A 13,823-nucleotide genomic window follows, 5' to 3' on the forward strand; every position below is an offset into this window, starting at 1 on the left:
TTTGATGCAGTCCCATTTACTGATTTTTGTTTTTGTTACTCCCTGCTTTTTTTAATTTGAAGAAGTATTTTTAAGTCTTTTTTCTTCCCATTTTTAAAAAGTTTTAATTGAAGGATAATTGCTTTACAATATTGTATTGGTTTCTGCCATACATCAACATGATAGCCATAAGTATACATATGTCCCCTACCCCTTGAACCTCCTTCATCTTTTTTTTTTTTTTTTTTTGGCCTCACTGCAGGGCGTGTAGGATCTTCCCTGACCAGGCTTCAAACCCATGCCCTCTGCATTGTAAGTGTGGAGTATTAACCACTGGACTGCCAGAGAAGTCTTTTTTTTGTTATAAGTTTTTACTTCTAGGTAGAACCCTGCACTTGTCCCTTACCTGTTCCGGAGATTGTTTAGGGTCCAGAAATCACTTTTACTATCAGTCAAATAAACATCTAGAAAGGGATGAATGCATTTGAAGGGCGGTTGAAAATAACTTTTGAATTAGCTTTATCCTGGCTATTAGAATCCACAGTCTGTTGAATTTCTCTTCAGCCTAGAACTCAGGAAGAGATACCATTTTCTCCATGGGTCTTAGCAGCACTTGTTTAGTCTGGGGCCAGTTGAGATGCCTTGTTAACAGAGATCTTAGCACGCAGAGCAATACAGGAAGGCATGAAACTACCTAAGAGAGCTCACACAGCAAGTGGAAGAAAGAGAATGAAGGCTGAGAGAGAGAACGAGAGGGAAGAGGTGAGAGCAAATGATTTTGTGAGAGATGCTGTCTTTAGCTGTCTTTTTAATGAACGCTTTGGTGTTCTCAACAGGACTCCGCACCTGTGTGGATTCTCTTGAATGCAAAGCTTTCAAAGCATGAGCAAACATTCACTGACTGAAACCAGCGTTGCTTCTGTGAAGCAGTACATTAGTTGTGTGTGTCAGTCGCTCAGTCGTGTCTGGCTCTTTGCGACCCCATGGACTGTAGCCTACCAGGCTCTTCTGTCCATGAAATTCTCTGGGTAAGAATATTGCAGTGGGTTGCCGTTTCCTTCTCCAGGGGATCTGCTTGACCCAGGGATCAAACCCAGGTCTCCTGTATTGCAGCCAGATTCTTTACCAGTAGGGAAATGCTATATACTGGCTGATGTCCCCTTAAATTCATATCTTGAAGTCCCTAACTTCCAATGGGATGCTATTTGGAGATGGGAGGTCAGTAGGTTTAAGTGAGATCAGGAGGTTGGGGTCCTCGTGATGGGATTGTTGTTGTTCAGTTGCTAAGTTGTGTCCGACTCTGTGACCCCATGGATTGTAGCCACCCAGGCTTCTCTGTCCATGGGATTTTCCCAGCAAGAATACTTGAGTAGGTTGCCATTTCCTTCTCCAGGAATTACTGCCCTTATAAAAAGAGACACCATCTCTTTCTCGCTTTCTCCTCCATGTAAGGACACAGAGAGAAGGTGGTCATCTACAAACCAGGAAGCAAACCCTCCTCAGGAACTGACCTGGTCTTGGACTTCCAGCTTCCCAAACTGCAAGAAAGTAAATGTTTGTTATTTAAGCCCCTCAGTCTACGATATTTCATTATAGCAGCCAAGCTGACTAAGACAGGAACCCTGCAGTAACAAATAGGCCGCCAACTGGGTGAAAAGTCAAAGGAAGACGTTTGTTTCCAACTCACCTGATTACCCTGGAAGGCTGTTTCTGGTCAGTGGATGACTCTCCTCCTCCACATGGTGACTCGAGGACCCAGGTCCCCACCTTTTCATGGCTCCAGCACACACAGGGCCCTTACTGTCTCCCGCGTCTAGCCAGCAGAGGAGAAAAGGAACTTGTCGAGGGCACGCTTGCTCCTTCAAGCTTTGACCCAGGGTGACACTGCTGCTCACACCCCATGGGTGAAGATGAGTCACGTGGCCACACCAATTCAAGAGGAGCTGTAGCCCCTGGATACTGTTTGTTCCCCAGGGTGATGCCTTGATTCTGGTTGCAATATCTGTCAAATTTTCTTTTCTTTTACAATTTGATTGGTTGATTGATTGGTTGAAGACCTGCACGGGGTCTTCACTGGCGCGTGCTGGCTCTCTAGTTATGGTGAGTGGCGGCTGCTCTCCAGCTGAGGTACACTGGCTTCTCACGGCGGTGGCTTCTCTTGCTGCAGAGCACGTGCTCTAGGACTCCCAGGCTTCAGGAGCTGTGGCTCACGGACTCGACAGTTGTGGCTCCCAGGCTCTGGGGCACAGGCATACTAGCTGTCGTGCACGGGCTTGGTTGCCCTGTACCACGAGGGATCTTCCTGGATCAGGCACGGAACCTGCTTCTCCGGTATTGGCAGGCAAATTCTTTCTCGCTGAGCCACCAGGGAAGCCCTTCTGTCAAAATCTAAAATGCACACAATCTTTGAAACAGCAATGCCACTTCCAGAATTCATTCTACAGAAATACTTGTAGCGTGGACTTCCCTGATGGTCCAATGGTTAAGACTCTGCGCTTCCAATGCAGAGGGCACGGGTTCAATCTCTGGTCCAGGAACTAGGTCCTGCTTATACTGCATGACATGGCCAAGAACTAAAAATAAATAAGAAAAGGAAAAAGAGTTGAGAAAAGAAATACTTGCAGCAGCTTCATGGGGATTTATATATAAAATGATGGCCACAACATTTTGAGGAATAGAAAAAATGAAAAGATCCAGATGTCCACACTAGACAAATTCTATGGGTTCATAGAAAACTATAGGAACTGGTGTAGAATGTTGTTTAAGATATATTATTAAGTGCAAAAAAATTCAGACTTTTATGTATATACACATACATAAAATATATATGTATATGTTTATATAGACAACGATGTGTATATGTATATGTGAATATGTGTACATATATGTATATGTGTGGTCAGTTGGGCCCGACTCTTTGTGACCCCGTGGACTGCAGCTGACCCACCAAGCTCCTCTGTCCATGGCGTTCTCCAGGCAGGAACACTGGAGTGGGTTGGCATGCCCTCCTCCAGGGGATCTTCCTGTCTCAGTGACTGAACCAGAGTTTCTATGTCTTCTGCATCGGCAGGTGGATTTTTAGCATTGTACCACCTGGAGAGCACCCATATATGTATATATATAATCTCACTTTTTCGGGGCTGAGCCACATGGCATGGGGGATCTTAGTTCCCTGACCAGGAACTGAACCTTGGCCCCTGCAGTGGAAGCGTGGAGTCCTAACCTCTGCACTGGTAGGGAATTTCCTTTTTTTTTTTAAATCTCACATTTTTTTTAAACAAATGCTTGTACAGTTCTTTTTGTACACATATGGGATTGTGTATTATTTTTTCTATGCTGCCATATCCAATTACCTCAAATTGAGTGGCTTACCAACAGCACGCCGTTTCCATGGGTTGAAAGTCTGATAGGCTTGACTAGGTTGCAGTCAAGGTGTTGGTGGGCTGTGTGCTTTTCTGGACACTAGGGAGAATCTGTTTCCTTGTTCATTCAGGCTGTTGGCAGAAGTCGGTTTCAAGCTATTGCGAGTGACCTGGGGTCCTGTTTCCTTGCTGGCTGGCAGCTGGACATTGTTCTTAGCTTCTTGAGGCCACCAGCATTCCTTGGCCTGTGGCTCCTTCATCTTAGAAGTAATGACCCAGGGTCAAGTCCCTCTCTCTCCCATGCTTCAGATCTCTCCTGCCTCATTTTCTGTTGCATTGCTGGCAATGCCAGCAATTCTGCCTCTCTCTTACTTTTTTCTTTTCTTTTTTTTTTCCTTTTCTCTGTCTCTCTCTCTCTCTTTTTTTTCGGTTTATTTTCAAACCCTGGTGTTGAGGGCTGCCTTTGAATAGACCGCAGCAAGGGAGCTTCTCTGCTACCTCTGAAACTCTGACCTCTTTTACTTTAAAAAAAAAAAAATTTAATTTCAGTTGGATCTTTGTTGCTGCCTTTTTCCGAGTTGTGTTGAGTGGGGGGCTACTCTCTAGCTGCAGTGTTTGGACTTCTCACTGTGGCGATCTCTCTTGTTGGGGAGCATGGGCTCAGAATGAGCTCACAGGCTCAGTTCGCCCTCGGCATGTTGAATCTTCCCGGACCAGGGAACAAACCTGTGTCCCCTGCATTGGCAGGTGGATTCTTAACCACTAGACCACCAGGGATGTCCTGCCTCTTCTTTTAAAGACCTATGTGATGAGCTTGGGCCCACAGGAATAACCCAGGATATGCTCCCTATTTTAAAGTGTGTAACGTAGGACCAGTTTCTTTCACCACGTAATATAACATACTCAGGTGCCAAGATCATGGGGGACATTCTCTGGCCTCCCACAGATTATGTTTTGGGAGAAGTGTTCTTGGTAAGTAAAAGGCTTAGTGTCAGACTCTGGGTTGGGCCTCAGAGACAGGTGTTAGGAACCCCAAGAAACCTAGATTTGTATCCCTGGCCTGTTTGCTCCAGGCTTTGGGACCTTTGGTGAGCGGTTGCACCTCTCTGAACCTCAGTCTTATCTGTAACACAAGGGAGTAGTTTCCCACTTCCTCTGGGGCTTGTGTGTGGATGGGGAGATTTGGCTAATATCCCTTTTTCTGCCCAAATCAAAGCTTAATTATAGGGAGGAAGGGCATATCTACTTGCTCTTAGTGAATTTAATAGGATTATTTTGCCTTTAAAAATATTTGTTGGTATTGTTGCGTCACTTCCTGTTCGACTCTTTGTGACTCTATGGACTGCTGCACACCAGGCTTCCCTGTCCTTCACTATCTCCCGGACTTTGCTTAAACTCATGTCCATTGATTCAGTGATGCCATCCAATCATCTCATTCTCTATTACCCTCTTTTCCTCCTGCCCTCAATCTTTCCCAGCATCAGGGTCTTTTCCAATGAGTTGGCTCTTCGCATCAGGTGGCCAAAGTATTGGAGCTTCGGCTGCAGCATCACTCCTTCCAATGATGTTCAGGGCTGATTTCCTTTACAATTGACTGGTTTGATGTTGTAGTCCAAGGGAGTCTCAAAAATCTTCTCCAGCACCACAGTTTGAAAGCATCAATTGTTTGGCATTCAGCCCTCTTTATGGTCCAACTCTCACATCCGTACTCGGCTACTGGAAAAACCACAGCTCTAACTACACAGATATCTCTGCTTTTTAATACACTGTCTAGGTTTGTCATAGCTTTTCTTCCAAGGAGCAAGCGTCTTTTAATTTCAACAAACATGCAGAAAAATGCACAAATGAATTTTTACGCAGATCTATATACTGTGTTCCTACCAGGACCCAGGTAAAGAGTTAAGGAATTTCCAACCCTCAGTGGGCTGTCAGTTTAAACAAATTAAAAAATATAGGGAACACGTAGTTAAATCTGAGTTTCAGATAAACAGTGAATAGATTTTGGACTTCCTATCAGTGGAATTGTACAGTGGGTCCTCCTCTGTGTTGTTCTGTGAGATTCATCCACACTGGTGCCTGCAATGCTCTCTTTTTCACTGATGTGTAGTGTTCCACTATATTGATACACCACACTCTGATTCTTTATTTTCTTGTTAATAGACCTTTGGGTTGCTTCGAGTTTTAACCTACTAAAAACAGAGCTTTGTGAACGTGACTTTCAGTGGCTAGATGCTCTTACGTGTGAAACTACTGGCCATTTTTAGTTTAAAAATTTTCCTCCCAGATGGGAGAAAAAGACATCCTCCCACACCAGCGAATAAATTGAAGTCTTGTAGGTTACATTGCAGCCCCCAGCCTGGTCTTATTTTTATTTCCTGAATGAAGGACCTTGTGAGCATTTTGAGTTTCCATCTTCTTTAACGGGTCTAAGGAGCCTGTGAAGCTTTAGAGAATGTTTTTTTCTCTACTTTTAAGTTAATTTTATTTTCAATTTTGTAATTGAAGCATAATTGACTTAGAATGTTATGTTAGTTTCAGGTATACAGAAAAGTGATACAGTTTCAAAGTGATTCAAGATCATGTCATTCAGTCACTAAGTTGTGTCTGACTCTTTGGACCCCATGGTACTCTGAAATTCTCTGTCCTTCACCGTCTCCCGGAGTTTGTTCAAACTCATGTCTATTGAGTTGGTGATGCTTTCCAACCATCTGTCCTCTGTCGCACCCCCCCCCCCCCCCCCGCCCCTTCTCCTCCTGCTCTCAATCTTTCCCATCTTCAGGGTCTGTTTTCAGTGAATGGGCTCTTTGCATGGTGGCCAAATACCTTTTCAGATTCTTTTCCTGTATAGGTTATTACAAAATATTGAGTATAGATCCCTGTTCTATACAGTAGGTTCCTGTTGCTTATCTGGTGTTGTATGTTACTCTCAATCTCCTAATTTATTCCTCCCCTCCCCTCTATGTTTCCCCTTTGGTAGCCTTAAGTCCTCTAATTTTAGGGGCTATATCTTTTACTGATTTTTAGGAGAGAGAAGGCTGCTTCAGGAGTTATTGGCACTTGTTTAACCCATGGATGGTGAAGCCTGGTGCCCACTGCACCTATGTAAATGTCCCTGTCCAAGTGGGGGTGGTGCATAGAAGCCACGCAGACTGCCTTGCAGTCCCTGCCTTGCTGCTCCCCCTCCCGTAGCTCCTGAACCAGCTATATTCATCAGGAGCATCTCCAGGTGCCATCTGGTTGCTATGGCAACTCAGGCTGGTCCAGGCTTGGCAGTGGGGGTCAACCCCCATCTCGGCTGCAGTTCCAATTTGGATTCAGGGAAATAGACACACGTGATACCTGGTGCTTTGAGGAAGTCCTATTATGATTACATTAACAGTAAGATGTTTTTTGTGGTCTCAGGCTTAATGCCGCTTCTCTTCTGTTTGCTTTAGCTCCATTGTCATCTCTTTGCACCGTCTGTTCGTGAAACCTGGCCGCTTCTAAGGGATGCAAACGCCATGTGCTTTGCCATTTCCTCTGTGCTGTGGCTGAGCAAACAGACAGGGAACAGCTCACCTGGTCACAAGGCCCCGCAGGTGCCAGGAGCGGACCCCCGGCTGGAAGCACTCGCTGGCTGGGGATGTGTTTGCTTCTTGTGTGTACACACGGGACAGCTGGGGCTCTGCTGTTGGAAGCGCACGTGATGGCTCTGCAGAGTGAGCTCCGTGGTGCTGCTTGAGCAGCCGTCCCCATCGCCCCCTACCCTGCCCTGACCCATCCAGCTTCCGGGCTCCACCCACCTGCCACAATGTCAACCTGAGAGCCAGTGTTGACCAAGCACTTTCCATGGCCTGGCGCTGTGATCAGAGCTCTGCCTTCCGACAGGCGCCCACTGACCCCTCACTATGGCTCCCTGTCCAACTTATCCTTATCCCCACCTTGTGCAGGAGAAAGAGACTCAGAGGATTAAATAATGCTGGGGAACACACAGCTAGTTGATGGTATGCTGGAGTCCGATGGGCCTGGCTCTGGAATCAATCTTTCCCACCACAGTTTATCCCTTCCCTACCTAGGCGCAGTCCTAGACCCCAGGCAGCAGTGTTCTATGTGCTTGCTGATGTTTTCTTGGGTAGTCTCATCCTTAAGATCATCCATTCATTCAGAATGTATGCAGGCTTAGTCGCTCAGTTGTGTCTGACTCTTTGCAATCTTATGGACTGTAGCCCACCAGTCTCCTCTGTCCATGGGATTCTCCAGGCAAGAATACTAGAGGAGGTTGCCATTTCTTCCTCCATGGGATCTTCCCGACCAGCATCACCCGAGTTGGCACATAGATCCTTCACCACTGAGCCACCTGGGAAGCCCAAGTTGTCAGGGACAGAGGGGCAGACAACATAGATCAAGATCCTTGTATGCATAACACTGACAATCCTGCAGGGGACACCAAAAGCCCCACGGGCAAGCCCTCGTTGGAGGATGCGATGAGGAGTGCCTACATCCGACCGCAGCCTGAATAATGAGAGGGAGCTGACCCATCACAGACGAGGGGAAGAGCATGCTAGGAAGTGGCCTGTCTGCATGCTTGCTCAGCCGTGTCCGACTCTTTGTGACCCCATGGACTCCAGCCCACCAGTCTCCTCTGTCCATGGGATTCTCCACACAAGAAATACTGGAGCGGGTTGCCGTTTCCTACTCCAGGGAGTCTTCCAGACCTATGGTTCGAATCCGTGTCTCTTGCAGCTCTTGTGTCTCTTGCAGCTCTTGTGTCTCCTGCACTGGCAGGCAAATTGTTTAGCACTGCTGCACTAGGAAGAGGGGACAGCAATTGCAAAGACAGAATGAGCTTGGCAGAGACCAGGCAAGGCCAGTGACTCTGGGGCTTAGAGGCAAGAAGGGGAAGGAGAGGGGTTGGGGCCAGGCTGATGGGGCAGCCTGTGGGGAGTGGCTTTTATTTCTCTAAGAGCAAAAGAGTAACTGGCTCTTTTCTGAAGCTTCCCCTTTGACTGCAGAGCAGAATGCAGGCTGGATGTGGGGAGTGAGAAAGCCAGCTGGCCCAGGAGAGGCAACTGCCCAAGTCCAGGCCAGCAGTGAGGGAGGCTTTGCCGTGGAGGGAAGTGGTTCCGTACAGGATCTATTTTGGAGGTGAATGGATGGTACTAGCTGACGGCTTTTAGTTAGAGAGTGAAGGGAAAGGGAGAACCATGTGATTTGGGCACCAAGTTAAATTGGGAGGCCTGTGATGAGATGGGGGATATTGGGAGCAAAGGGCTGCAGAGAAGCAGCAGGGAAGGGGGCTTTGTCTTGAGCCTGTGGGACCAGCAGGTGGCCGTCTCAAAAGATGCCACTCACGCCTGTGCCTTAGGTTTTATCTTTCCTACTCCGTCCCCCATCTTACCAGGAACAAACCTCCCTTCTCTAGGTGCCTGAAGCTTTTTCCATCAAGCCTGGGCTCTGGGGTTTTAGTTGCATTGGGGATACCACACAGAACATCCAAGTTGTAAGCTAGGTTCTTTCATTTTTCAAAAATGTTAAAGTATGATTGATTTGCAATGTTGTGTTAGTATTGAGACAGGAATCTGAATTCTTGTTCACAGAGCTCAAGAATGAACTTCGCAAACATGCAATCAATCACAGTAGCAAGCAAATGGGATTTATTTTAAAGAGACGAAAAGAACAAAGCTCTCAGCATAGACACTGAGAGATACTGAAGTGAAGTGAAGTCGCTCAGTCGTGTCCGACTCTTTGCGACCCCCGTGGACTGTAGCCCACCAGGCTCTTCTGTCCATGGGATTCTCCAGGCAAGAATACTGCAGTGGGTTGCCATTTCCTTCTCCAGAGAGATACTGAAGTGCCCGCAAATGTGGGACTTGCAGCATTTATAAGCATTAAAATGCTTACAGCACTTAACAGCATTATATCCTCTCTAGTGTCGATCTATACTGTTTTGATTGGCTCTTGTCCTTAACGTATGCCATTTCTAGCCAATCAGTTTAAAGGTTACAGTGTTTAACTTGGCATCTTTTGGCTTCCTTTGATCCCCAGTTTCTAAGTCTCCTCACAGTTTCAGTCACCATCGTGTGACCCTGTCTTAGGACCCCTGGCCATTTCACAGAGGGTCAGATATGGGCCCAAAGTTGATGGTCTACCTGTTGCTTTCCTTTTAGATAAGAGGGCCAGGAGTTAATGGTTGTCCTGTCCTGCGTCTGGGTGCTGATTATCTACCAGACCAAGGGCACATTCCTCTGAAAGTCAGGAAACTGGAACAAAGGATATAGCTTTAGGTTAAGTAGAGTGAGGTGTTTATTGACAAAAAGACTGAGGCCTCAGTCTTACACTGACTGCCTAGCAATTTCTACCCCAGTTTTATACAGCCCAGTGATTCAGCTTTATAATCTATGTCTATATCTATTCCTTTGCAGATTCTTTTCCCTTATAGGTTATCACAAAAATATTGAATATAGTTCCCTGTGGTGAATTCTTTCTTTAATATTGACACAGTAACCACATTTTGGGGAATGAGAGGAGCGACTCCAGGAGGTAGAAATGGAACAGGTAGCAAGACACTTGAACCTTCCTTTCATCCTCAGTTTTTTAAAAGTGTGTGTGTGTGTGTGTGTGTGTGTGTGTGTGTGTGTGTGTACACACACATATATTTATTTTGGCTGCGCCAGGTCTTAGTTGAAAGATGCAGGATCTTTTTTAGTGGCAGCAATGCAAACTCTTCTTTTTCAGGTCTGGCATGTGGGATCTAGTTCCCTGACCAGTGATCAAACCCAGGCCCCTTGCATTGGGAGCAGGGAGTCTTAGCCACTGGACCACCTGGGAAGTCCCAGTCTTCAGCTTTATTTCTATAAAATGGGAAGGAAAATGCCTTCGAGGCATAAGTGCTTATAAAAGGAATAAAAGGCTTTTTTTTTTTAATGCAAAGGGAATGTATTTAGAAAACCACGAAAGGCTTTATAAATTCACGATTGTAGGCGATTAAGAGTAAGTTTTCATGGGAGTAAATTGAACCTTAAAGGCGTCATGAAGATAGGCCTATTAAACTCCATTAGTTACAAGATCTGAAAGAAGAAACCTCCCCAGAGGGAAACAGCATTCATTAAACTGATATTGAGTTGATCTACTTAGGAGAGGCTTACTTAGGAGAGGGAATGTTCTTACTTCTTAGAAGCCTTCAAGCAGAGCAAGAGGAAATAGCAGGGAGATAAGCCTCCACTCCCACTGCCCTTTCTTTGCACCATCTTCTTACACCTCTGGGTGTTGAGGTGACTCTTGCAATGTTTATGCATGGGATTTGGGCTCCTAATTCTATGTCATTCAGGCTGGCCTTCCTATGGATTTCCTTTTCTTGGACAGACACTGGGAGGCTAGTGATGGGGTGCCGTTAGGTGGGAAAACTCAGTTTGGGGTTGAAAATATGCTGTTGGATAAGCTGTGGATCTGAACACCATGGGCCATCTCACTCCTAGAAGGAGCAAGAAAAATTTTCTTCCCATGGCTCACAAGGTCCTGTGTGATCTGCTCCATCACCTCCCCAGCCTCGTCCCTATTATGCTTCTCCTCACTCACAGCCACTCAGGCCTCCTTGTTGCTCTTTGAGCAAATCACACACAGCCCTGCCTCAGGACCTTTGCACATGCTGTTCTCGGCCTGGAACGCTGTTCTCTCAGATACCCATCATGGCTACTGCTTCAAGTCCTCCAGGTCTCTCTGTTCAGATGTCACTTCCTCAGAGAGGCCATCTCTGACCCTCTATTTAATACAATAGCCAGCCCACCCACCACTTCCTATCATCCTTTGTGGTGAGCAGAATTGTGTCTCCTGCCCCCAAATTCATGTGGTGCAGTTCTAACCCACAGTAGCATGTGACCGTATTTTTTAAAGATTTTTCTCTTTTGACATGGGCCATTTTTAAAGTCTTTATTGAATTTGTTACAATATTTCTTCTGTTTCATGCTTGGGTTTTGGCCCCACGGCATGTGGGATCTTAGCTCCCTGACCAGGGATGGAATCCGCCCCTCCTGCGTTGGAAGGCGAAGTCTTAACCAGTAAGACTGCCGGGGAAGTTCCAGCATGGGACCATATTTGGAGATAGAGCCTTTAAAGACATAGTTAAGGCTCCTCTCCCCTGGCCACACTCCTGCTAGGTCTCCGCGTGAATCCCTCATGTCCCGCCTTGGCCTGGTCAGCTTGGGATGCCCTGTAGACCCTGAAGGTGGGTGCTGTAGGGCTGTAGGAACCTGGTGGGCTGAGGCTGTCTGCCCCCTGGCCTGCCTGGCTGCTCCTGCTGGCTGGAGATCCAGGTTGAAAGCCCAAGGATGCTGGTGTTCAGTTTCCCTTGACTTCGAGGACCTGGGAAGGTCATATGGACCACGGGTATGGCTAGTGTCAGATTGCCCAGCAGTATTTTAAGAAAGCCAGATGCCTGGACTGGAGACTGCAGACACCTTCACACAGACACTGTGCTTTCCTGTAATTGATACTTCGTGATATTATAAAGTAATTGCATGATAAATGCATGATAGTATAAATGCATGATATTATAAAACTTTTTTTCCTCTTTTTTTTTTTTGCCACATGTTAAAGCTTGCAGGATCTTGGTTCCCCAACCAGGGATCGAAACCAGGCCCCCTGCAGTGGAAGTACAGAAAGTGTGGATTCCTAACCACTGGACCACCAGGGAATTCCCATAAAATACTCTTTTATAACATCATCTCACTGAGATCTCCAGGGCTTTTATGTTCCTTTTTTTAAAGAATTTTTTTGATGTGGACCATGTTTTTAAAAAGTCTTTATTGAATTTGTTGCAGTATTGCTTCTGTACTATTTTATTTTAATTTTTGGTTGCAAAGCATGTGGGATCTTAATTCACTGATGAGGGATTGAACCCACACCTCCTACCTTGGAAGACAGTCTTAACCACTAGACCACCAGGGAAGTTCCCCCCAAGGCTTTTAATATCTTCAGAATCTATATTCCCATTTTCCAAAAGACTCAAAAGTCATTTAAACTCTAAGAAATCTACTAAAAAGATGATGAAAAATTTAGAAGATGACGGGGACTCTGATGAAGAGTGTGACCATAAATGAGATGAGTGAGCAGGAAGAGAAGCCCGAGGACGAACCCAGGGTGGTTAGAGACAATCTTTGTTAGGTGAAAGTAGTGTAGTCTTGTCCAGAGGATGTTATCCTGAAGCCAGACCCAGACAGTGGAAGAAATAAAGCCTCAGGCTGAACAGGGGAAAAAGTGTGGAAGACGAGAAGGGTGCAGTGGGAGATACACTGGCTCTTCTACTGGGAGAGGATGAAGAAGCAGAAATAGACATGGTGATGTGGATTCTCCTGAAAAGAAAAGTATTTAAAGAGAAGACTGACCGAGTGGTGCTACGACTCAGTGGGAAGAGTAAAGTTGCCTGAAAAGAATATGCTCAAATAAATGCATTGTTTTTAGCAATAAACCTGCTTTCTAGTGGTGGGGGAAAGGGCCAGGTTAAAAAGAGGATTTTAAAAAAAATTAAAATTAAGTTCTCCTATCATTTGGAGGGGGAAAGAAGAAAGAAAAAAGAAAAAAAAATGAGCGAGGAAAAAAGAGGCAATTAGGGGCTTCGCAGGTGATGCTAGTGGTAAAGAACCCAGCTGCCGATACAGGAAATGTAAGAGACTTGGGTTTGACCCCTGGGTTGGGAAGATTCCCTGGAGGAGCGCATGACAACTCACTCCACTATTCTTGCTTGGGGAATCCCATGGACAGAGCAGCCTGGTGGGCTACAGTCCATAGGGTTGCAAAAGTCAGGCATGACTGAAGCAGTTTAGCAGGCACGCATGCAAAGTAAAATTAGAAGAGAGACCATGGGAAGACACAGGGAGAAGACGGCAGTCTACGAGCCAAGGAGAGAGGCCTCCGAAGAAACCAGCCTTGCTGACCCCTTGATCTCCAACCTGGAGCCTTCAGAACTGGGAGGAAATAGATTTCTGCTGTTTTAAGGCACCCTGCATGTGGTAATTTGTTACGGCAACTCCAGCAAATGAATATACCTCTCCTGCTGAATTGCCCTCCACGGCACTTTTAAAATTTTTTATTTATTCACTTGGCTGTGCTGGGTCTCCGTTGCTGCTTGGGCTGTTCTCTAGTTGCGGCGAGCAGGGGGCTACTCTTTAGTTGTGGCGCTTGGGCTTCACGCTGTTTGAGGCTTCTCTTGTTTTGGAGGATGAGCTCTGGGTGCGTGGGTCTCCATAGCTGCAGACAGTGGGCTCGGTATTTGCGGCTCCTGGGCTCTAGAGCACAAGCTCAGTAGTTGTGGTGCATGGGCTGAGTTGCTCCGCTGCACGTGGAGTCTTCCCAGACCAGGGATCGAACAGGTGTCCCCCGCATTCCAGGGCGGATTCATATCCGCTGGGCCACCAGGGAAGCCCCCCTACAGCACTTTTCAACTCCCAGTCTCCACAGGAGGTATTTATGTTGCTCGCAGTCTGCCTCCCGCTCTAGAACCTCCATTCC

The 13,823-nt window shown here is 46.4% G+C and overlaps 1 pseudogene; it reads left to right on the plus strand.

Annotated features, from left to right (window-relative positions):
• Nucleotides 1-12,742, plus strand: part of LOC138440647 (mitochondrial transcription rescue factor 1-like) — a 30,805-nt pseudogene extending 18,063 nt beyond the window's left edge.
• The last annotated feature ends 1,081 nt before the right edge of the window (nucleotides 12,743-13,823 follow it).

Source organism: Ovis canadensis, chromosome 5 (genome assembly GCF_042477335.2).
Source record: "Ovis canadensis isolate MfBH-ARS-UI-01 breed Bighorn chromosome 5, ARS-UI_OviCan_v2, whole genome shotgun sequence".
NCBI lineage: Eukaryota > Metazoa > Chordata > Mammalia > Artiodactyla > Bovidae > Ovis > Ovis canadensis.